This window comes from Psammomys obesus, unplaced genomic scaffold, assembly GCF_907164565.1.
Source record: "Psammomys obesus unplaced genomic scaffold, mPsaObe1.curated_primary_1811, whole genome shotgun sequence".
NCBI lineage: Eukaryota > Metazoa > Chordata > Mammalia > Rodentia > Muridae > Psammomys > Psammomys obesus.
The window spans coordinates 10,835,101-10,862,542 of record NW_026596101.1 but is presented as its reverse complement, the minus strand read 5'-3'; positions in this window follow the sequence as shown (position 1 = coordinate 10,862,542).

Here is a 27,442-nt window from a genome sequence, read left to right as displayed (position 1 = left end):
TGACAATGAATCAAATAAATATATATGTGAGTGTTTTACTCTATTTCAGTACTGAGTCATGTCTTGTAACTATATCCCAGTTTATTTATCAATTATGCTATGATAGGTAGTTTTCTTTTTTCCCAATAGGAACCATTATGGATAAAAATTCTATGAATATATTTGTATATATGTTCAGATAGACATATGCATGCATTTTGGTGAACTTCAAAGTGAATAGAATTTTTACTGCAGTGGGTTTGGAAAACGATTTCCAAATGTTGCTGTGCATATTACCGTAGTTGTGTTTCATTTATCCACATCTTTAATACCCACTATTTTGGATAAAATGGTATTTGGCGAGGAGGCCAAGATGGCGGCACCGGGAGAACACCATGTCTGAGAAGCGGGACAACACATTCCGTGCAGCGACCAGGAAACTGAACTCTGGACCCTAAAACAACAGCAATCGATCGTGTTTCCCAGGTGAGGGGAGGCTCCCACGGCGTGGGAATCTGTTGGGTCCACTCTCGGCTGCCCAGCCAGAACCCGGAAGAGAACCCAGCTAACTCGGGCTTTGGGTCTCCAGGCTGGTGCCACAAGCCTGCTTGTCCCGATCACTTTCCCAGGCTGATTGGTGGGCACAAGGGTGCCTGAGGCTGAGAGTCCCAGTCGCAAAAAAAAACCCACGGAGAAGGAAAGTTGCCAGACTGGTCACAGGTCACCCAGTCTTTCCCTGGAAGGTCTCTCCGACCACGGCGGGTACCTGCCTCCATCACAACTGAGCTCCCACCACGGGCGGATTGCAGCTGCGCGCCCAGCTCAAAATCCCTACTCCCTCTTCGGAGGAGGCAGGAGGCATCCAGCAGAATCTGCCACAGACCACATTGTCTGTAGCCCAACCCGAGATCGGGGCTGAGAAAACCCAATCCTTTCGGACACTCCCCCAAACGCCGCCATCATCCTGTGGCAGCTGAGCAGAAGGACAAAGAGGCGCACAGCAGCTTCACAGTGCTGGAACTCCAGTGCTGCCGGCCGCTCCTAGCAAACAAACTACAGCTCGGGATCTGGGACTGTGGTCATTCTACACATCCTGAGATTCTCCTTGGTCCAGCGCAATAAGGTCTAGCAGCAAGTTCTATCACCGGCGCCCCCCCCCCCCGACCCCTGGCAGAGAAACTCCAGCTCAGGGCTCAGGATCCGACTGAGAAGCCCCAACCCCTGCTGGCACTCCCCTGAGAACACCTCCATAAGCTTGCCCTAGCAGAGGAGAAGATCAGAGGGGAAGGACAAAGAGGCAGCCTGCCAAGGACACAGCACCTCTCTCCAGCTCACCCAGCGGCCCCTAGCAGAGAAATCCAAGCTCTGGATCTGAGGACACTCAACCCTACCCGGTACTCTCTTGGGATCAGCAAACATAGATTCTACCGCTAGGCTGCTTCTGGCAGAGAGATCTGGGCCCGGGATCTGGGATTGAGTACACTCATCCTAACTCTTTCCCGTGCCACCCAGGGACCAATCAACATAACCCCTCCTGTCAGAGGGAAAGGACAAAGAGGCAGCACACAGGAAAGGTGGACACCGAGTCCTGCGACCACAGTGTCACAGAGCTGACTGTTAGCCTACCCGTGCACTTCCACAGCAGGACCGAAACAGAGAGTAGTGAACAAAGGGAACCCCTGTGCATTCCAACTGGTGCTGCAAGAGAGTGAGTGAGCCTTCTAGGGAGAGATTGCCCCAAACCTAGGACCTCTCCACAGAAGCAACTAGATGAGATCCCTGCCACCCACACCCCTAGTGTGGGCATCATAGGGATTCTTGGGATAGCGACCCCAACATTGAAGCCTCTGCCTTGCGGGTCCACCAGGGTAATCCAGGCAAACAATCACTAGATCTCAGTCAGAACTGCGTAATAGTGGCTGGCAGGCCACTGCAATAGTCAGACAATCCACGCATGCACACTGCGCCCGCTAAAAGCGCACGCGAATATTGCCAGCGTCACATTCCTTACTTAGGCAAAAAACTGAAAACACAGTGCACACTCCCAAAGCAGTGAACCTCTCTCATCTTCCTGAAAAAACAGTCCAGAAAACAGAAAGAGAGGATCATAGCCCAAACTACAATCTCGAGGAACAACCAGTGAGGATTATAAATAACCAGATGGCTAAAGGCAGACGTAAGAACACTTCCAACAAAAATCAGGACATAATGACCTCACCAGCAACCCCACAAAACAATGGGCACTTCAATTCACTAGATATACAAGAAAACGACCTCAAAACTATGTTTCTCCAGCTATTAGAGGTCCATAAAGATGAAATGAACAAAGCCCTCAGAGAAATAACCAAAGAAATTGAGACTAACCAAGAGGAAACAAATCGTGCCCTCAGAGAAATGACCACGAAAATTGAGGCAAACAGAGAAGAAATGCACAAAGCTCTCAAAGAAATGTCCACACAAATGAAGGCAAATAAAGAAGAAATAAACAAAGCTCTCATAGAAATAGAGGCAATTATACCCAAAGAAGTAGAGGCACAATTAATGATACATAGAGAGGAAACGGACAAAAAAATAGAAGCTATCATTGAACAGCAGGAGTCCACATTCAAACAGATGAAGGAAATGGTGCAAGACGTGAAAACAGAATTAGAATCAATAAAGAAAACACAAATAGAGAAAAACCAGGAGCTGGAGAACATAGAGAAAAGATCAGGAACTACAAAGGTAAGCATCACCAACAGAATACAAGAGATGGAAGAAAGAATCTCAGGAGCCGAAGATACACTTGCGGAAATTGACACGTCTCTCAAAGAAAAAATAAAATCAGAAAAGTTCCAAACACGAAACATCCAAGAAATCAAGGACACCATGAAAAGAAAAAACCTAAGAATAATAGGAGTAGAAGAAAAAGAAGACATCAGGCTCAAAGGTCCGGAAAATATTTTCAAGAAAATTATAGAAGAAAACTTTCCCAACTTAAAGAAGGAGATGGCCATAAACATACAAGAGGCCTACAGAACACCAAGTAGACTAGACCAGAAAAGAAATTCTTCACGTCACATCATAGTCAAAACACTGAACCTACAAAACAAAGAAAAAATTCTAAAAGCAGCAAGGGAAAAAGGCCAAGTAACATATGAAGGTAAACCAATCAGAATCACACCAGACTTCTCAACAGAAACTATGAAAGCCAGAAGGGCCTGGACAGAAATCATACAGTCCTAAAGGGACCACAGATTCCAACCCAGACTACTATACCCAGCAAAACTTTCAATCAAGATAGCCGGAGAATTCAAGATATTCCAAGACAAAACCAAATTTAAACAATATCTACATAGTAACCCAGCTCTACAGAAGTTACTAGAAGGGAAACTCCAAACCAAAGAAAACAACTACATCGAAGGAAACAGAGGAAATAGATAACTACACAACAAAAAAGCCAAAAGAAGACAAGCAATGAAACTCAGTGACACCACCAACCCCACATCTAAAGCAAGTAACAGTTGTGGGTCACTAGTTTCTATCAACATCAACGGACTCAACTCCCCAATTAAAAGACACAGACTAACAGAATGGTTGCGGAAACAGGATCCATCATTCTGTTGCATCCAAGAAACACACCTATGCAACAAAGATAAATACTACCTCAGAGTAAAGGGCTGGAAAAATGTCTTTCAAGCAAATGGCTCCAGAAAACAAGCGGGAGTAGCCATCCTAATATCTAATAAAATAGACTTTCAAACCAAGTTAATCGAAAAAGATAAGGACTGCCACTATATTCTTATCAAAGGAAAAATCCACCAAGAGGACATAACAATTTTGAATATCTATGCCCCAAATACAAGAGCACCTACATTCGTAAAAGAAACAATATTAAAGCTTAAATCACACATTGATCCTAAAACCCTAATAGTGGGAGACTTCAACACTCCACTTTCACCAAGGGACAGATCAAATAGACAGAAAACAATATGGAAATAAAAACACTTACAGAGACCCTAAATCAAATGGACCTAATAGACGTCTACAGATCTTTTCATCCAAACTCAAAAGAGTATACCTTCTTTTCAGCACCGCATGGAACCTTCTCCAAAATAGACCAAATAGTTGGTCATAAAGCAAGCCTCAACAGATACAAAAAGATTTAAATAATCCCTTGTATTCTATCTGACCACCATGGACTTAAGCTGGACCTCAACAACAACAGAAATAACAAACAGCCTACACGCATATGGAAACTGAACAACTTGTTACTCAACGACAGCTGGGTTAAGGAAGAAATAAAGAAAGAAATTAAAGACTTCTTAGAATTCAATGAAAATGAAGGTACGACATACCCAAATTTATGGGACACATTGAAAGCAGTGCTCAGAGGAAAATTTATAGCACTAAGTGCCTGCAAGAAGAAATTCGTAACATCACATACAAACAACTTAATGGCCCAACTGAAAACCCTAGAAAAAAAAAGAAGCAGATACACCCAAGAGGAGCAGAAGGCTGGAAATAATCAAACTCAGGGCTGAAATCAATCAATTAGAAACAAATAAAACTATTCAAAGAATCAATGAAACAGAAAGCTGGTTCTTTGAGAAAATCAACAAGATAGACAAACCCTTAGCCAAACTAACTAAAAAGCAGAGAGAATCTGTCCAAATCAACAAAATCAGAGATGAAAAGGGTGACATAACTACAGACACAGAGGAAATTCAAACAATTATGAGGTCATACTACAAAAGCCTATATGCCACAAAATTTGAAAACCTAAATGAAATGGACAATTTTCTTGATAGATTCAATCTTCCAACATTAAGTCAAGATCAGGTAGAAAGACTGAACAGCCCTATATCCCCCAAGGAAATTGAAGCAGTCATTCACAGGCTCCCCTCCAAAAAAAGCCCTGGGCCAGATGGTATCAGCGCGGAATTCTACCAGACCTTCAAAGAAGTGCTCACACCAATTCTCCTCAAACTATTCCACAAAATAGAAACAGAAGGTACATTACCAAACTCATTCTATGAAGTAACAGTCACCCTGACACCTAAACCACACAAAGACCCAACAAAAAAAGAGAACTTCACACCTATCTCTCTTATGAACATTGACGAAAAAATACTCAATAAAATAGTTGCAAATCGAATCCAAGAACACATCAAAGATATCATCCACCACTACCAAGTAGGCTTCATCCCAGGCATGCAAGGGTGGTTCAACATACAGAAATCCATCAATGTAATCCACCACATAAACAAACTTTAGGAGAAAAAACACATGATCATCTCCTTAGATGCTGAAAAAGCATTTGAGAAAGTCCAACACCCATTCATGTTTAAAGTCTTGGAGAGATCAGGGATACAAGGCACATATCTAAACATAGTAAAGGCAATATATAGCAAGCCTATAGCCAACATCAAACTCAATGGAGAGAAACTTAAATCAATCCCACTGAAATCAGGGACAAGACAAGGCTACCCACTCTCTCCCTACCTCTTCAACATAGTACTTGAAGTCCTAGCCAGAGCAATAAGACAACTGCAGGAGATCAAGGGGATACAAATCGGAAAGGAAGAGGTCAAAGTGTCACTATTCGCAGATGATATGATAGTATATATGAGCGACCCCAAAAATTCAACCAGAGAACTCCTCCAGCTGATAAACACCTTCAGCAAAGTGGCAGGATACAAAATCAACTCAAAAAAAAATCAGAAGCCCTCCTGTATACCAAAGACAAAAGGGCCGAGAAAGAAATTAGGGAAACAACACCCTTCACAATAGCCACTAATAACATAAAGTACCTTGGGGTGACACTAACCAAGCAAGTGAAAGACCTGTTTGAGAAAAACTTTAAGTCTCTGAAGAAAGAAATTGAAGAAGATATCAGAAGATGGAAAGATCTTCCGTGCTCATGGATTGGTAGGATTAACATTTTGAAAATGGCCATTCTGCCAAAAGAAATCTACAGATTCAATGCAATTCCCATCAAAATACCAACTCAATTCTTTACAGACCTTGAAAAAAAGATTCTCAGCTTCATATGGAGAAACAAAAAACCCAGAATCGCCAAAACACTCCTGTACAACAACAGATCATCTGGAGGTATCTCCATCCCCGATCTCAAGTTGTACTACGGAGCAATAGTAATAAAAACTGCATGGTATTGGCATAAAAACAGAAAGGAGGATCAATGGAACCACATAGAAGACCCAGAAATAAACCCACACACATACTCGATTTTTGACAAAGAAGCCAAAACCATTCAGTGGAAAAAAGACAGCATCTTCAACAAATGGTGCTTGTCCAAGTGGATGTCCACATGCAGAAAAATGAAAATAGATCTATATTTATCACCCTGAACAAAACTAAAGTCCAAGTGGATCAAAGACCTCAACATAAAACCAGATACTCTAAATTTGTTAGAAGAAAAAGTGGGGAACAGCCTAGAACTCATTGGTACAGGAGACAACTTCCTGAACAGAATACCGACAGCACAGGCTCTAAGAGCAACAATCAATAAATGGGACCTCATGAAACTGAAAAGCTTCTGGAAAGCAAAGGACACTGTCATCAAAACAAAATGACTGCCTACAGATTGAGAAAGAATCTTCACTAACCCTTTATCTGACAGAGGACTAATATCGAGTATATACAAAGAACTAAAGAAGCTGAAAAGCAGCAAACCAAGTAATCCAATTAAAAAATGGGGAACAGAGCTAAACAGAGAATTCTCGACAGAGGAATATCGAATGGCAGAGAAACACTTAAAGAAATGCTCATCCTCATTAGCCATCAGGGAAATGCAAATCAAAACGACCCTGAGATATCACCTTACACCCATCAGAATGGCCAAGATGAAAAACTCAAGGGACAACACATGCTGGAGAGGTTGTGGAGAACGGGGAACCCTCCTCCACTGCTGGTGGGAATGTAAACTGATACAACCACTCTGGAAATCTATCTGGCGCTTTCTAAGACAATTAGGAATAGTGCTTCCTCAAGACCCAGCTTTACCACTGCTAGGTATATACCCAAAGTTTGCTCAAGTACACAAAAGGGATATTTGCTCAACCATGTTTATAGCAGCATTATTTGTAATAGCCAGAACCTGGAAACAACCCAGATGTCCATCAATGGAGGAATGGGTACAGAAATTGTGGTTTTTTACACAATGGAATACTACTCAGCAATCAAAAAGGAGGAAATCATGAAATTTGCAGGCAAATGGTAGGATCTAGAAAAGATCATCCTGAGTGAAATATCCCAGAAGGAGAAATACAAACACGATATATACTCACTTATATAGACCTATAAGATATGATAAACATAATGAAATCTATACTCCTAAAAAAGATAATCAAGAGAGCGGACATGGGGTAAGATTATCAATCCTCGTTTAGAAAGACAGATGGGATGCGCATTGAACATATGACAGGAGTCTACTGAGTGCATTTTAAAGACTCTAACTAGCAGTGTTTTCAAAGCAAAGACTCATGACCAAACCTTTGGCAGAGTACAGGGAATCATAAGAAAGAAGGGGAGTTAGTCTGATGAGGAAAGGATAGGAGCTCCACAAGGACCAAATATATCTGGGCACAGGATCTTTTCTGAGACTGACATGCAACCAAGGACCATGTATGAATGTAACCTAGAACCTCTGCTCAGATGTAGCCTGTGGTAGCTCAGTAACCAATTAGCTTCCCATAGTGAGGGGAAAAAGGACTATTTCTAACAGGAACTCAATGACTGGCTCTTTGGCCTCCCCACCCCCCAAGGGAAGAGCAGTCCTGTTAGGCCACAGAGGAGAGCTTTGCAGCCAGTCCTGAAGATACCTGATAAAACAGGATCAGATGAATGGGGAGGAGGTCCCCCCTATCAGTGGACTTGGCAAAGGGCACGGTGGAGATGAGGGAGGGAGGGAGGGTCTGGGAGGGAATGAGGATCGGGACACGGCTGGGGTACAGAGTTAATAAAATGTAACTGATAAGAAAAAAATAAAATTAAAAAAAAAAATACCCACTATTTTGAATATTCCTGTTCCTGTCCATTCTAGTGGATGCACAATAGACTGCTATGGAAGCTTTACTTTACATTGCTCTTGTACATACTGACACATGAAGACTAACTGGAAAATAAAATAGCTGGAAAAATAAAACCACCTATCATTTTCCTCAGTGCATTTACTGTATGTTCATGTTCTAGAAGCACTAACAAATTAAACATACAACACATAATTACATAAGCTTCATTCAGTGCTTTAAAGACATCTCTAGCTCAACAGACACAAGTGACTAAATGAGAAAGTCTTAGATGATGGTGAAATCTTAGAATCTTGCAATGATTTGGGTGACATCTGAGACTAATGCACGAAATAGGAGGTGGTAGATGCTTTAACTGATTTGATTGTGATAATCATCACACAACGTACACATTTGTCCACTCATTGCACCGGTCGCTTTCAATATTGCAAAGTTTTTATTAGTCAGCTAAGCATTTTCAAAATTAACAAGAAAACAGCACGGAAAGCGTCTCTTCTGCCGATGTGATGGGAATACTGCAGTCTTGAACTCTGAAGCGGTGGTCGCATGCGGCCTCGGCATGGTGGAGCGGGGAGGCAAATGAGCTCCCATCCACAGCTGAGGAGCTATTGACAGTTGATGACCCAGAGCTTTCCGAGGGATGTTTCTCTGAGACATTGAATGTCCACCAGCGAATGGCCCCACACCGTTGAATATTCCGGCAGTAATGATTGGTTTCCGTGGTTTTAAAAACTAAACAAAACAAAAGATATGAGATTGTGATGCAGATGTGGGAGAGAATTGGGATAAAGATGGAGAGAGGGGCAGGCGTAAATATGCTTGAAATACATTTATTCATTAGATTCTCAAATAATAAATTAAAGTTTTTACATTAAATGAAAATGAGGATTAGGAGTTTTGAAATAAGTACAATAGTAAATTGTAAAACAATGAATATTATGAAATAAACATGTAGATATGGCAAGTATTTTTTAAAAATAGGACAATTCTGGATGGAGAGGTGGCTCTTCAGGTAACAGTACTGGCTGGCTGCTCTTCCAGAAAACCCTGCTTCTATTTGCAGAAACCACATGGCAGCTCACAACCATAGTCCCAAGGCAAACTATACTCTAGTCCCAAGGTATCAAAAGATGTCTTCTGGCCTGCACAGCACAGCAGACACACACAGTACATAGAGACTCAAGCAGGAAAATACTCATACTCAGAATAAAATAATGAGGAAAATAAAGAAAGCAGATCATAGTTGGGTGCTATCATAACTATTTCTATGAAATGGCTGTCCTGCTTTGCAGTCCATAATTTTGATTCACATTATAGGATGCAGATGCCTACATTCTTCAATTTAGGAAGTAATATTTCGTGGTGGTGATAAACTCTATCTGGGAAGAAAATATTACTGTAAAATAAGAACTGTCTACCTAAATTCACTTCTTTCCTTGTAGACCTCTGGTAGTGAGTCTCTTTGGAAGGTCAATTTCCTCTGCCGGCACTCAGTACCACATTTGTTCTTCCTCTGTAGGTCTTAAGTGTCTGCTTCCTCTGCAAGTCATCATTGCTATATCAAGGACTAACAGACCAGTAGTTCTTGAGTGATTAAATATACTCTCTTGATCTGTCACTAGTCAAGGACACTTTCATTGCTTGCTGCCAAATATTAGTCAGCCTTTTAGATTCGAGGGGCTATCTGCCAGCTGAAGTGGTTAGCAGTAGAAGAAATCAAATCTAAATTAAATGTCAGTATATTTTTGGAAATCCACATTTCTATATGAATGTGCAGGCTGACAGACTTGTGCAAGAAATATAAAAAAAAAAATGTAAGTTGGCCTACAGGTGACAAACCCTGCTAGTGGTGATACCTATATTTTTTATAGGTGATCCCTATAAAAATTCAAACATAAATTGACCAATTTTTTCAATAGTCATGAAATGCTTATAATCATTAACATTATATTTCTCTTCATTGAATAAAAGTTCCTATAATATACAAATTTACATGGGTTTAATGTGTCTCTAAAATCGTGTTTCAGTTCAGTTATTCACACCCTTATTTGTCTGTAGAGTGAGTACTAACTGAAATACTTTTAGATTAGCAAGATGTGATGCAGTGAGCACCTATTCTATCATTTATGCTAAGCAAAAATTCCTTGTGAGTTACATATAAACTACACAAAATGTCCTCTGTATCTGTGATAACAGTTTGAATCATCGAGCTCTGTTTAATTGAAAACACAATCCATTTTTATCAACAGATATTTTAGACAATAAATCATTACAAATCTCTGGTCAGCATTAAATTGCTAAGTCATTTTAAGCTTACACCTTGAGAATTTAAGATTTATGAAGGTGACAGACCTTCTGGGCCATGTTATATGTTATTAAAACAAAAATATGGAATTTAGTTAGTGGTGCAAATGTAAAATAATTTTTCATAAGCTTCTGCAAAGAAACACACTTCTATTCATTGAAACATAATATTCATTTACGTTTATATGTGATTCGATGTAATGAACTGATATATATAGGCGAAATGGAATAAGGAAATATGCTAATTAAATGCCACTTGCTACAATTACTTTCTGTTCCTGAACAATCAGTCTGTCCTTGTGACACTCAACCTTAATTTTGGCTGGCAACAATCCAAGACTCAGTGGCATGTCCATCTATCAAAACTAAGGGCCATGTGTGTTCTTCCATGCTGTGTCTTGAGTGTCTGCTTTCCCCATCTGCAAGTTAGCACTGCCATATCAAGAACTAACAGACAATAATTCATTAGTATTTAACAATACCCACTTGCTCTGGCAGCAACAAAGAGCGTTTTCATTACTTCCTTCCAAATAATGGTTTTGTTTCTGCAGTACTTATGGGTAGACTTTTATAGTGGCCGTCAGACCTGGGGGGAGAAAACATTTTTTTTAGGTTTTTTTCCATCCATAAAACATGATTTTTAAACAGATACATTGTTTATTTAAGAAAACATATTTATTATCCTGTGTGGTGGCACACACCTGTAATCCCAGTACCAGGGAGGCAGAAAAAGGGAAATCTTGAACTCAAGGCAAGCCCTGATTAAGTAGGGAGACTCTGATAAAAACAAGAATAAAATATGTTTATCTATAGAAATAATTGAAAGGAAGGTTATGAGCTCTACATAAACTATCTAAAGAAGAAATCATATGGCTATACCTGGTAATCAGATAAAAATCTTGTTCCTTTTAGCTCTATGTTTGTGCCAGAAACCCACTAGATATTCAGAAGGGAAGTTTTTATGTTTAGAATTTGTCACCTACAACATGTATGGCCTCCCTAATTGTCCTAAAAACATATTGAAGTTCATTTTCTGCAAATCTGGAGAAAAACGGAGGACCTATTATTAGTCAAGACTGAGAGCTTAGGCTTTAGATCCAGGAGTTCAGGGTCTTAAATACTGATGCTGTGTTTACTAGGAGCATAATCAGAATCATTTTCTTCAAGTCATTTTCATCTCTTATTATCCTCCCACATCTTTCTGTGGATTTTTAATCTACCTCTTGTCGCCTCCTCCAAGCTCAGCAAATATTTCCACAATTCACTTCATTCTATTGCCAGAATCATTGTTTTGCATCCCATCCTAGTTCTCACTTCAAAGATGTTTTTTTTTTGTTTGTTTTGTTTTGTTTTGTTTTTTTTCAAATGAAAAAGAAGAATAATAAGGCAGGCAAGGGGGCAAAAGCCACAGAGATTGCTCAATATTTACTCTTCTCCAAGAGGATCTGAGTTCAAGACCCAGCACCCATATTAAGCTGCTCACAACCACCTGTAACTCCATCTCTAAGGGATCAGATCCAGGGAACCTATATACACAGATTCATATATGTGTAAGTAAAAATACAAATCTAAAAGAGAAAGAGAAGAAGGTAGGCCAAGAGGAAAAGGACAGAAAAGAGGAAGAGGAAAAGAGGAAGAAAAGAACTTAAGCCCTTCCAAGCCATTCTTCTCTCCAGAGTAACTTTCTGTTTTCCTCAGAGTTCAAAAGCTAGGGCCATTATTATAGCATAAACAGTTATACATGCTGTACGTGGAAGCCATTCTTCCTTGTTATTTGCTGAGTTGACCCTTTGCTTTGCTGCCCATGATGACCTATTTATTTTAGCCAAACCGTTTATTGGTTACTGTCAATTGAACACTTTAAGTACAGCCCTTGCATGGGCCTTTGCATTTGTTGCTCTGTCTGCCTCTGCTATTCTTCAGAACCACTTATCTGATAGCTGTAGAGCTTGACTTCAAAGCTGCTCTCATACTGGGGGTCCTACATATAAAATTTCAATTCTCCCCATTGCCTTTTCCATTTTATTTTGGGGCCTAGGCATCTTCTAGTATCTTACATGCTACCTGTCTCAGTTATTTTGCTTAGTCAGGTATCTTTCCTCCAATCTGAGAGGAAGCCATGAATCCAAATATTTAATATCACAGCATCTAGGATAGTGCTTGGAAAAACAACACCATCCAATTCTTACTGATGAGCAAGTATATGAAGAAATGAATTTCTATAAACCATGGAACATTTTACCATTAGGCCCATACATTTATTGTAAAAGCTACCTAAGATACTACTTGTAACAATTTTATCATATCAAAATATATTAAGCCAAGCATAATAATTATTTAAATTAATATCAGATGCATTTTCGTATGTGGCTTGTATTGGCGCTTTGTATTATGTTTATATTGGACAACGGAGGGCTGGTGCCTTTGGAATTTTGAAGTTATCTGATATTCGGACAAATGTGTGGCATGGGGTAGTAATTAGATCATATGCAAAGTCAAGAAAAGAATATTTGACAAAGGAATAGAAGGAAAGAGAAGGGGGGGTTGTGGAGGTTGAGGCTGAAGCAGGAAGCAAAGAATCAGATGGAAGAATGATGGGTATTAAGCCAATGTCAAATTTTTACAGATATTATTGTGGAAAGTTTATTTGGTGAAAATGAATAAAATTGTGTTAAAAGGGACTCTAGAGTGGGACTAGAGAGATGTTTAAGTGGTTAAGAGTACTTGTTGCTCTTCTACAGGACTGGAGTTTGAATCTTTGCATATACCTAAGGCAGCTGACAACCACATTCTAATTCTAGCTTTAGAGGATCTGATACCCTTTTTTGGCCTCTGAGGGCATCAATACACATTACACACACACACACACACACACACACACACACACACACACACTGCATATATGCACACACACAAAATAAAAATAAATCTTTAAAGATAAACATTCTGTGAATTGCAAGTAGAAATATGAAGGATTAAAATAAAAGGTCATACAGAGGAGCTCACAGCTGATCTGAAAGCAAATCTGTAGAGTGATATCATGGCTGGCGGGGGACCCTCTGATCTCATTTCCTCCCTTCTCCAATGTCTTGGAACTCTTCCCCTGTGTTACCTAAAAGGAAGGCACAGAATAAAGAAAGCCCTTGAGATTATGTACACAGGCCATCCTTCTCAGACTATAGGTGCAAAAATTCAGAAAATGAATATTGAAGGGCAAATGGGACACACATGACAAAGGGGAACAATTACTTTTAAACAGTGCTAAATCTTCCAGGGAAGTGCTTAATTTCTTTACATATGGTGTCAGCCCCTCATGCATGCAGGTTCTGAGCAGAAATATCCAAACCTGTGTGTCTAACTCCTGAATGAGCTCACGACATTGGGATGTGAGTCTATATTTTACCGCAGCTAATAATAATAAACCCACAATCCATGTCAAACACAGTTCATATCATCTCCCCAAGCCTGGGACTGATGCCTTCATCCATAATAGCTGTGAGGCAAATGTGTTGATTCCATAAGTAACTGAAAATGAAAGTGTTCTCCTTGGCTGACTTTCTACAAGGCTCCTTTGCTGTTCAGGAGCAGATGTACACATGTTTTTCCCATATAAATTCTCTGAGGAGTCACAGTGAGATGCCCCTGTCCCTTCTCCAGGTAAGGAGCTGCTGGAACACCCTAAAACCGTGAGTGGCCTGCACGAAGACATATTGCAGACTGCTACCAGAATGGTGATTCGAATTTCAAGTTCCTGACTTGGGCTTGCACAGATTAACTTCATCCAGTCTCCAGAGAGAGATCACAGCTGGCCGGCAGAATGCAGCAGGACCTGGCATAACCTTAGCTTCCCGAAGGGGTTCCCCGTGGGAAACAAGGACCCACAGAAGACCAGGCCTCTAACTGGGCTAATTACCCAGATCCGGTCCTAGCATCTGGCAGCTGAGTCGGTTTCCCCTGAGACAACCCATTGCTTTGCTTCGTTGCTGTTTCTTCTGCTTCCCTTTCCTTTGATAAAACCACACACGGATCTGCAGCTACACACATTGCTCTTTAGGCGAAATCATGAGTTAATGAAATGTGCAGCAGCATGTATTGCTATATAGGAAATGTGTTGTACTGGCGAGTAGAAATGCCAAGGTGATTACAGATAATAGAATCACAGTTCCCCAATATTCCCCTCAAACTGTCCACATTCCCCTTGTCACAGAATGCTGTGCCATTGAAAACTTCAGAGGCTGGTGAGCCCTAACCTAGTGATACTCAGGGCAAGAGCTAATTTCTGTCATTATCTGTCATTATTGCCTCTGGAAATGTCTCTATTTAACATTTGATACCTCTTAACACAAGCCTTGTGATTTCTTTGCTTTTGTGTCAAAATAATTTTAAACAAAAGAGTAGAAAAATCCCATCAGGATTCTGCCCAGACATCTGTGCCAGTCGGGAGATCAAAGGCGCTGACTTGAACTTTTGGAAGAAAATGGGAATGAGCAGATGCTAATAGGCAAGAAAAGAAAGCATTTTACACTAGGAAGGAATATATCAACTTTGCATTTATTCTAAGAGAATTGATTCTTTTCTTTGAAGAACAGGTACACTTATTTAAACAGTTTCCTCTACATGTTATTAAATCTAAAATGAGATTAGATGAATTTTAAATCTCAAGAAAGTGGCAGGCAGTCTAGTGGAAAAGACCATAATTGATCATCAGACTCCTTGGCAATTGATTGACTCCACTCAATGTCCTTATGTCTTCTGGCATAGAAAAACCAAGCACAGATAACACTGTTAGCCCAATGGGAATCCTTGAATGCCCTTTAGACCACAGGGGCTAAAGTTGCTAAATCAAAGAACACATATTTCCTAAGCAGATATTGTAGATGAGTCCTGGGAAGACAAGAAGGAGTATCTATGTATTCCAAATGGGGTATGGAGAACAAACCGATGAAACCATCCCACCTAACTCTAACTGGCATAATCAATGCATTTATTGGTTTAATAACAGGAGCACGGGTGACTCAATGACAGATGCATTACCAAAAATCCCAGAATGGATGATGAATCAAGGAAGCTGTACTCCTGATGCTCTCTGCCCAACCTTCAGGCATACTGGACAGTCTCCTCCCAGGAGTGGTTTGCTGCTTTCCTAACTAAGAGAAAGCCCTCTGAATTTTGGGACCTCATGCATTTTCCGAAGTCTGTATGCTTTATCAGTTTCCCAAGTATTATGAGCCCTTCTTCTTGTGAGAGAGACTATTTCAACCGGGAGGAAATAACTATGGACACTATATTTCCAACCATAATAGAAACTGGCATCATAGCCTTTGCTAGCTGCACCCAGAGAATCTACCTTAGTCTGTTTTCTGTTCTTATAACAAAAATATCAAGCTATTGATAATGTATAAATAAAGGGTTTCATTTTAGTTCAAAGTTCTAAGAATCCAAAACCCTGGCACCAGCCTCTTGACCTTTAGGGAGGTCCTTGTGGTGAAAAGGAAAAGAGGAAACATGCAAAGAGAGAGGCATGTGTGAGAAAAGGAGCAAGAGTGGCTACTCAGCAACTGCCCTGATTGATAATCCAACCTTGTAATAACTAATCCAATCTCTCAAGAACTGCATGAATTCCTCCCTGGAGACACCATGAACTTCTTCCTTGTGAAGGTGTCATCACTTCTAAATATCACTGCCTGGCCTCAATCGAGAGATTGAGTAGGAAGGGGGCACGTTCAAAATACAGTGCCATCCACTGTATTCACAGCATCAGCAAAGTTTACAGCTTATGCAGTATGTCCAAGGGAGCAGAGCTCTTCCATCCCAGGGAATTCTTCACTACTGTTTCTTCTGCTTGGTGAGTTACTTCATCACTCGCCATGTGGTGGCTTTAAGTGTGTATGATAGATAATACAGTCATGTGGTTATGGCATGCAGCTTTGCTGGCAAATGGCTGACTTTAGTTCAATGTACTAATCATAGTTTCCTTAAGATGACAGTTCTCAGCTATTTTCTTCTTATAAAGGAGTTCACTCTTCTTGACTATTTGCATTTATGTGTGTATGCTCATTAACATACACACATGGGCTGTTTTTTAAAAAATCAACATCACACCAATATTGAATTGTCCAACACATAACTATCATGCAACTCTTCATTTACCTAAATTTGCAATTTCTCTCAAGAATATTTATGTAGATGTTTTACACACACACAAACACAATTATTAAAAAGTAGTTTGCATATTATTTTGTATTTTGTAAGCAAAGGTGTGTGATGCATAGAAAATTACAATTTTATACCTTTCTTCCTACTTTTATACTTATTTTCTCCTTATAGATATAAGGAATACCCTGGCCTGGATAACTGGCACAAGGATGAATGAAACAAGAGTGAGCATATTCATTTTTATAATGAGCAGAAGAAAAGAGCAAACCTGTCACAATTAAATATGAGGTGACCTTACTAGGCCACACAGAAAGAACATCCAGACAGTCCTGATGAGACCTGATAGGCTAGGGTCAAATAGAAGGGGAGGAGGACCTCCCCTATCAGTGGACTGGGGGAGGGGCATAGCAGGAGAAGAAGGAGGGAGAGTGGGACTGGGAGGAGATGAGGGAAGGGGCTACAGCCAGGATACAAAGTGAATAAAAAGCAACAAATAATAATAATAAAGAAAAAAAAATACTGTTTGCTACAATTAAGTTTTTTTTTTAATAAAATCACCACAGTGAACTCACAAATAAAACCACCACACAGCTAGATTAAAGTAGCCACTCAAAACAAACTTTTGTCCAGTCCAAACTAAAGATCTCAGTGTTCTACACAGAACAGCCATTCGGAAGCCATGAAGCTTCACCTAGACTTTTACACTTTCACTGTCAATCATATTTTATCCACTTATTCACCACAAAAAGAAAGAAAAAAAAAGCCACAACAGTTTATTTTTAGTCTTAATTAAGTGCATTTATTTATTTACCTGATGAGTTTGTGCGAGCACACATGTGCTCATGACACAGCAGGTATGCGTCATACGAGTCCTGGAGAGTCGCGATACTGTGAGGCTCGGCAGCAGTCACCTTTACCCACTGATCCATATTTGTGGCTCCAAATCATAAATTTTTAATCATGATCATTCATTAAAATCTTTTCTTTTACATTATCTCTTCTATAGGATTGGCCCATAGCCATATCCATGAAGCACTTTTGTGATTGCTAATGGTTGTCAAAGATTCTATCATGATGTAGCCAGTAGCATCTCTAAGCTGGGGCTGTATAGGAAGAGTAGCCAACCAAGGAAGCCAGTAAGCAGGATTTTAACCTATTAAGACTTAACCTATAATTTAAAATAAGCCCTTTCCCCTCAAGTTTCCTTTGGTTATTGTGTTTGTTACAGACCAGGAACCAGCAGAGAACATTCCTCATGTGTATAACAATGGAGATTTGCCAACTCCTGCACATTGGACTTTGAAATATAGATTTTCTCAGCTAGTGCAAGGTCATGTATCCTAACTGGAAGTGAAGTTATACAAATTTTGGTGGGATTTTTTTTTTGTGTGTGTCTGTGAACTTTTACATATTCTTGGTAATCATATAAAAACGATTGCTTCAGATACAAACTTGAGAATGAACTTATAAAATGTGTAAATAATAAAGTTAATGCCATGTTTTCTTGCAATGCAGTTATAAAAATTTCTACATCTCATCAGCAAACCCTGGTTTATTTTTCTTCTTAGAATTTATCTATTAACATTGTATAATTCGTTAATGCACATATTATTGTGCATATCTATATGTTTGCTATAATAATGGAGATAATAGTGCTTTTAACCATCTTGAGTCTGTGTTTCAGTACATATGAAAGAATTTTTCTTAGGCCTGTGCACACAGTGGAAATGCTAATTTACTTGGCTATCTGCACATTAAAATCATACAGTAATATCCCATTACTTTCCTAGGTGGCCTAGCCTTTTATTCTGTACACGTTTAGTTTTCTTTAATTCGGCATTCTGTTATGATGAATTTATATTTTCCAGTCATTCATTGGCATTTAAGTTGCTTCAAGCAATGCTGGTTTTTGTTTCTTTGTTTCTCCTCTCCTCATACTAAGGATATTACGTAGTACCTAATGGTTAATTACTATATTCAACTAAATCAGTGTTTAAGGCCAATTAAAAAGAGGGAATGATAATAAATTTTATTCCTAGCATGATGCCAATCTAAACTCACTAAGTACTTGAGAGCAAAAGCTATTCTTTGTTTAAAAACAACAATAAAATACTTCCCACAATGGGTTGTTAGAGTCATTAGCATAAAATGCACTATGTTCTGAGGAAATAGAAAGCTCCTCTTGCTTTGCAGTAACTTCCTGGTACTAGTTATCTACATAAATGAAAGAGGCCCACCACACCTATTCTGGTTGACTGCTATTTACATGTGACTGCAGGTCATGGGTTCATGGGTCAGGTGCAAGTTTCAAATCTCTGCCTCCAGGGAGTTGTTCATCCTGATAGTAGAGACAAGCACACCTTAGGATGAAAGAGATCAGTCTTCTAGAGACAGAGACATGGAGTAGTTATTTGACCTGCATTGAAGAAATACCCACTAAACTCTAGTGTTGGACATTGTTCTGATCTTCTGATGCTAATTACTGGCCCTCAAGATCTGGCACCTATCCTTGTTTTATAAATCTGCCTAAGACATTTTACCTGAATGGTTGATTAAAGGCCTATACCTGGACAGGGCAGAATGGGCAGGCATGGCTAAGGTTCCTGGGCTTTGGAGTTCAAGAGAATTTACTGGAAAAAGACAAAAAATGAAAGAGAGGAGGAAGGAGGTCACAATGATGGGTTAGCGTAGAGAAGGAACCATGTAGGCCAGGAGGAAGGACTCCAATAATGGTGTGGAAAGGCCCAGATGAAAATAAAGGCAAGTATTTATAAGATTATGGATGTAAGGTAGCACGGATAAGGATGGTTAAGGCAGATGGCATTGAATGGGTGCTGGGAGAGATGGATGATGAGGTTTTTGAGACAGCACAGGTAGAAATATCTGCCCAGGCTAAGGTAATAAGGCAATTATAAAATCTAACAGGTGTCTATGTATTTTTGTGATAAAGGGTTAAATAATTCTATGACAATAATCATAGGGCCAGTTATAAACATTACATAGCCCAACACTCATGGGTTTTGTTTGTTTGTTTGTTTGTTTGTTTATCACCTACAACACTATTTCAAAATTTGGGCTCTATAAACTATCTCTGAGCATACTTGGAGAGTGAGCCTTTTTTTTTTTTTTTTTTTTTTTTTGTGGCCAAGTTCGCAATGATGTTTCAGGTTTCAGAGCCAAACCCAGAACTTTCCAATAGATAATCTGACAGCAAGATGAGTTACACACAGGGAAATAGCTCAATACTTTCTTCATCATGTATTCTTAACCAACTCACCTCTCTATCAAAATTATTCATGGTCTGGGGATATAGTTCAGTGGCAGAGCACTTACCTAGCATGTAGAAGGACCTGAGTTCAAGCCATAGAACCACAAAACAAAACAGGAATCCGTGCTTCCTTTCAGCTTATGCTATGTGGGTTTGTCTATTTAATGGTATTCATTTGATTTGATTCTATTTCTTAAAATAGTCAAGAATGTGTGTGTGTGTGTGTGTGTGTGTGTTTCTATACTATGTCTTTTATAGCATACATGAATAGAGGTAGTATATTATGTTCATGATTTAAAACAACTCTTGTGTCAGTCTGTAATGTTCAACTGTTCATTATATAGTCATCTGGATTCAGTACCTGCACTTTATCAATAAGGGAATTTTGCCTATTGTACAAATAGCCTCAAAATCACAATGACTTGCTTTGTTTAGAGGGACAGTATCAAATTATTACATGCAGGTTTTGAAGAGGTTTTTTTTTTTCTTTTCAAACCTATCTATTGATATGTAATATTTACAAAAATAGATTTTAATATTACATACTTTTATATGTACAAGATGTATTTCAATCATCTTTTCCTCTTATAAACCTCTCTTGTTTCCCTCCTCCTCTCCTTGTCTCATTCCTTGAAGAATTCTGTAACAGTGAAACATGAATTCAATCATTGCCATGGGTAACCCCACCGATACATTTTGAATATACCTGGGCAAAGATACAGTCAATGGAGTTGGAGATGGAAGAGATCTTAGACATTTTAGGGTAGTGCCTCTCAACTGCCAAGTGAGTCCAGGCTGGAGAGTATGAATTCAGCCTATCTACCGCCTAATCACAAATGCATGAAGGAACGTCCTAGTGATAAGCACTGAGATGTTCTCAACAGGATTCTGAGCTAAGACTTCATTTGTTTAAATTTTTTGAGTAATATTTTACAGCAAAAACTAACCTGACCAAAGAGTGCATAAACTAGCAAAGTAATAATAATCATAACAATAGTAAAGTTGTAGATCAAAGAGACACCAATGATTTTGTTTTGAAGCATTTCTTTACCATAAAAAGAACAAAGTTTAAGAGAAAATTGTAGAAGTCTCCAATAACACAAATTCCATATAATTTCTGTGATGTTCAAATTTTGGTTTATAGGAAACCACAAAGTTAGACTACTGTAGTCTCTTAATGAAAATGTCTTTTAATGTCTTCTTTTGATCTCATGTGAGTGATATTAATAACTCAGATCTTTCCCTAAAACACAGTAATAGTATGAGACAAATCTCTGAGTTAGCCAAAGGTGGAAGTGGTGTAATGCCAACAAAAGATTGTGTAGCCCAGATGTTAGGCATGTCACCCTGGAGAAGTGAAACTATATATGTCAGCTTGTGAATATTACCAAGCTTAATTGCAAGTAAATTTAAAAGTTGTATGAATGAATAAAGGTTTGGAAGTTGGCAAGAATTTTGAAGTAGAGTATGCACATGGTAGCTATTATTTCCATCTTTCTTATTTATATTTAAATGTAGCATAATACCTGGCATATAGGAGATGCTAATTGCATTTTAAGGAAACTGCTACTCACGTGCTCATTTTTGCAATGCCAATAAAAATATGGTGTTTTCTAGAAGTGTTTCCACTCAGGCTGGCAATAAGCATGCATTTTCCTTGCTTGGTGTGCTTGTTACTGAGACAAGAGTGTATTTTTAGAATACATCTGTTCTGTTCTCAAATGGTGAATTTAATGATCTTTATGTTTGGCATACTTCTTGCATTCCCCATGATTTTTCAAATGGTGACAAACTAGCTCAAAATTTTCTCATCTTCATATGTCTCTAAACACTGAAATGTAGCCCAGGTGAACACATAAAATAAAAATCCCCGGGAGGCGGGGCAAGATGGCGGCGCCGGGAGGACTCTCATTCTGAGGAGCAGCACAGCAGGATTGGCACAGTGACCAGCAATCAGAACTCGCGGCCATAAAACACAAGTGGTTGTGTTTCTCAGGTGAGAGGATACCCCATGGTGGGGGATTAGATCAGCTTTAACTCACCCGGCTAAACCGCGGAAGAGATCCCCGTTCCGCCAGGCGCTTGGTCGCCAGCCCAGAGCTACCCGCCAATGCGATCTGGTCACGGTCCCAGACTGAACTGTGGGCCCACAACACCATAGACTGGATTTCCCAGTCGAGAGATAACCCCACAGAGCAGGAAACAATTGGGACCGACCCCAGGTTACCCAGACATCCCCTGGAAAAGACTCGGGTTCCGCGGGTGCCCCAGGAGCCAGCCCGGACCCAGAGCCGGGAGGGACAAAGGCGCCTGCCTGCACAGAGCCCTGCCTGCGCGCGTGATTTGCCGCCTCAGATAGAACTGTGGGCACCAGGGCAACAGGGCACCAGACTGCGTGTCTCTGGCAGGAGGAAACCCCCAGCGGAGGGGGTCAGCAGCTCTAACGCTTAGGACACCCAGTACCAAAACACTTCCTGGACTCACGCAGACTCTAGTGCAGGCAGAAGCGCTGTGCTCTGCCGCCATTGTTGCATTCCCCTGGGGCACTGGGACACACAGCTGCATCCTCGGACCTGCAGGAGCTGAAGAGCCATTACAGCAGCCCTCAGATACTGTGCCAGGGATCGGCCAGTTGTCCCTAGCTGGACTGCCAAAACTGTAGGAATCCCTGATCCTTCAGGGGGGCTGCACCCACAGCGTCTGGACCAGAGTGGTGCCTACAGCCTCCATCCCAGACAGAGACACACAGCTTCTGGTCCAGAGTGAGGCACCCAGCCTCCAGACCAGAGCAGCGCCCCCAGGCGCCAACTCAACCTAGGTGCACATTCTCCAGGTCCAGAGCAGAGCAATCAGCCTTTGGCCCAGAGACTTGCTGAGTGCACCTCCCACTTTCTCAGACAGAACTGTGCGCCCCAGGATAACAGACTGAGTTTCCCTGTTGGGAGAAAACCCCATAGCTAGGGAATCAGCAGTTTCTTCAAGAGGACTGTACATGGAAATTTAGTGAGCAGCAGCACACTAAATTTATAACAAGAAACCCAGCAGTGGGGTAGCTGTCTTGAGAAATTTTATGGGTAAGAGGAGATCCCCCCCTGCCTAACATAGACCACAGCTACTACTCAGGGCTATAAACCTGAGGTGAGCAGTGGCAACTCCGGAGAAACACTTGCCATACAGTGACCATAACCAAAAAGCAGAGAAGGACTCCTTCAGGAAAAATCATCTTCCGGCCAAGGGGATACTCCCTACCTCAGGACTCCAGGAAGCACAGAAACTAACAGCCAACACCTAAATCAGCCCAATGGGTAGAGGTCAGCGTAAAGGCTCAACCAACAAAAGACAGAGCAATATGGCATCTCCAGAACCCAGCCATCCAGGGGCGAACAGCCCTGAACAATGCAGCATAATAGAAAATCAAGAAGATGACCTTACATCTATGTTGATGAAGAGAATAATAGAGGAAACAGATAAAATACGTAAAGAATTAGAGGAAGATAAAACCAAACAGATCATGGCTATCCGTAAAGAAATGGAGGAAGATAAAGACAAGCAAATTAGGGCCATCTGTGAAGAAATACGGGAAGATGCAGCCAAACAGCTTGTGACCTTCAGAGAAGAAATAATTAAATCACTGAAAGAAATCAAAGAGACAGAGTTGAAGGAACTAAAAGAAAAAGAGGAAAATACAAGCAGACAGGTGAAGGAAGTAACCAAAACAACTCAAGACCTGAAGATAGAACTAGAAAAATTAAAGAAAACACAAATGGAGGAAATAATGGAGAGGAAAAATTTAGGGAAGAAAACAGGAACTACAGAGGTAAGCATAACCAACAGAATACAAGAAATGGAAGAAAGAATCTCAGGTGTAGAAGATACAATGGAAGAAATCGATGTATCTGTCAAAGAAAATGTTAAATCCAAAAAATTCCTGACACAGACCGTCCAAGAAATCCAAGACAATATGAAAAGACAAAACCTAAGAATAATAGGAATAGAGGAAAAAGAAGACTCCCTTCTCCAAGGCCCAGAAAATATTTTCAACAAAATCATTGAAGAAAATTTCCCCAAGTTAAAGGAGAAGCCAATAAGGATACATGAGGCCTACAGAACACCCAACAAATTTGACCAGAAAAGAAAATCCTCCCGCCACATAATAATCAAAACAGTAAGTATACAGAACAAAGAAAAAATACTAAAAGCTGCAAGGGAAAAAGGCCAAGTAACATATAATGGCAAACTCATTAGAATCACACCTGACTTTTCAACAGAAACTATGAAAGCCAGAAGGGCCTGGACAGATATCATGCAGACCCTAAGAGAACACAGATGTCAACCCAGGCTACTATACCCTGCAAAACTCTCAGTCCTCATAGACGGAGAAAAAAAGATATTCAATGACAAAAACAAATTTCAACAATACCTACACACAAATCCAGCATTACAGAAGACACTGGAAGGGAAAATACAACCCAAGAAAATTAGCTTCTGTCAAGAAAACACAGGAAATAATTAACCTTACTACAGCAAAACAAAAAGCAACCAAGCACACAACCTTATGAACACAGCCAACATCAAAATCAAAGGATCTAACAGCCACTGGTCATTAATCTCTCTCAACATCAATGGACTCAACTCTCCAGTAAAAAGACACAGATTAACAGAATGGATACGTAAACAAAACCCAGCAATCTGTTGCATACAAGAAACACACCTAAGACACAAAGATAGACATTACCTGAGGGTAAAAGGTTGGAAGATGACTTTCCAAGCAAATGGACCCAAGAAACAAGCAGGAGTAGCCATTCTAATATCTGATAAAATAGACTTTCAACCAAAATTAATAAAAAGAGATGAGGAAGGACACTTCATACTCATCAAGGGAAAATTCCACCAGGAAGACATCACAATCCTGAACATCTATGCCCCAAATACAAGAGCACCCACATTTGTAAAAGAAACATTGATAAAATTTAAACCACATATAGATCCAAACACGTTAATAGTGGGAGACTTCAACACCCCACTCTCAACAAAGGACAGGTCAACAAAACAGAAATTAAACAAAGAAACAATATCTCTGACAGAGGTCATGAATCAAATGGACCTCACAGACATCTACAGAACTTTACACCCAAACACAAAAGAATTTACCTTCTTCTCAGCACCTCATGGAACCTTCTCCAAAATAGACCATATAGTTGGTCACAAAGCAAGCCTCAACAGATACAAGAAGACTGAAATAATCCCTTGTATCCTGTCTGATCACCATGGAATAAAGCTGGACTTCAACAACAACATAAATAGCAAAAAGCCTACACACTCATGGAAACTGAACAACTTGTTACTAAATGACAGCTGGGTCAGGGAAGAAATAAAGAAAGAAATTAAAGCCTTTCTAGAACTCAATGAAAATGAAGACACAACATACCCTAACTTGTGGGACACAATGAAAGCAGTGCTAAGAGGAAAGTTCATAGCACTAAGTGCCTTCAAGAAGAAATTCGAGACAGCTCATTCAAGCAACTTAATGGCCCACTTAAAAACCCTAGAAAAAGAAGAAGCAGACACACCAAAAAGGAGTAGACGGCTGGAAATAATCAAACTCAGGGCTGAAATCAATCAATTAGAAACAAATAAAACAATTCAAAGAATCAATGAAACCAAGAGCTGGTTCTTTGAGAAAATCAACAAGATCGACAAACCCTTAGCCAAGCTAACTAAAAGGCAGAGAGACACCACCCAAATCAACAAAATCAGAAATGAAAAGGGGGACATAACTACAGACACTGAGGAAATCCAAACAATCATTAGGACTTACTTCAAAAGTCTATATGCCACAAAATTTGAAAATCTAAATGAAATGGACAATTTTCTTGATCGATTTGACTCACCAAAGCTGAATCAGGACCAGGTAAATCAACTAAATAGTCCTATATCCCCCAAAGAAATAGAAGCAGTCATCAAAAGTCTCCCATCCAAAAAAAGCCCAGGACCAGATGGCTTCAGCGCAGAATTCTACCAGACCTTCAAAGAAGAGCTAACTCCAATTCTCTTCAAACTATTCCACAAAATAGAAACAGAAGGAACATTACCAAACTCATTCTATGAAGCCACAATCACCTTGGTACCTAAACCTCACAAAGACTCAACAAAGAAAGAGAATTTCAGGCCAATCTCCCTTATGAACATTGATGCAAAAATACTTAACAAAATACTTGCAAACCGGATCCAAGAACACATCAAAGATATTATCCACTATGACCAAGTAGGCTTCATCCCAGGTATGCAGGGGTGGTTCAATATACGGAAATCCATCAATGTTATCCACCATATTAACAAACTGAAAGAAAAAAACCACATGATAATCTCCCTAGATGCTGAAAAAGCATTTGACAATATCCAACATCCATTCATGTTTAAAGTACTGGAGAGTTCAGGGATACAAGGCACATATCTAAACATAGTAAAGGCGATATACAGCAAGCCTATAGCCAACATCAAACTGAACGGAGAGAAACTTAAAGCAATCCCACTGAAATCAGGGACAAGACAAGGCTGCCCACTGTCTCCATATCTCTTCAACATAGTGCTGGAAGTCCTTGCTAGAGCAATAAGACAGTCGAAGGAGATCAAGGGGATACAGATGGGAAAGGAAGAAGTCAAATTATCACTATTTGCAGATGATATGATAGTATATATGAGTGACCCCAAAAACTCTACCAGGGAACTCCTACAGCTGATAAACACCTTCAGCAAAGTGGCCGGATATAAAATTAACTCAAAAAAATCAGTAGCACTCCTGTATACAAAAGACAAAAGGGCTGAGAAAGAAATTAGAGAAACAACACCATTCACAATAGCCACAAATGACATAAAGTACCTTGGCGTAACCCTAACCAAGCAAGTCAAAGACTTGTATGAAAAAAATTTCAAGTCTCTGAAGAAAGAATTAGAGGAAGATATGAGAAGATGGAAAGATCTCCCATGCTCATGGCTTGGCAGGATTAACATAGTAAAAATGGCCATCTTACCAAAAGCAATCTACAGATTTAATGCAATTCCCATCAAATTGCCAACACAATTCTTTACAGACCTGGAAAGAAAAATTCTCAACTTCGTATGGAATAACAAGAAACCGAGAATTGCTAAAAGAATCCTCTACAATAAAAGTTCTTCTGGAGGTATCTCCATCCCTGATCTCAAGCTGTACTATAGAGCAACAGTTATAAAAACTGCATGGTACTGGCATAGAAACAGAATGGTGGATCAATGGAATCGAACAGAAGACCCAGAAATAAACCCACACACTTACGGACACCTGATTTTTGACAAAGATGCCAAAACCATACAATGGAAAAAAGATAGCATCTTCAACAAATGGTGCTGGTCCAACTGGATGTCTACATGTAGAAAAATGAAAATTGATCCATACTTATCACCCTGCACAAAACTGAAGTCCAAGTGGATCAAAGACCTCAACATAAAACCAGACACATTAAATCGGCTAGAAAAAAAAGTGGGGAATACCCTAGAACTCATTGGTACAGGAGAAAACTTCCTGAACAGAACACCAACAGCACAGGCTCTAAGAGCAACAATCAATAAATGGGACCTCATGAAATTGAAAAGCTTCTGTAAAGCAAAGGACACCGTCATCAAAACAAAGCGACTGCCTACAGATTGGGAAAGAATCATCACCAACCCT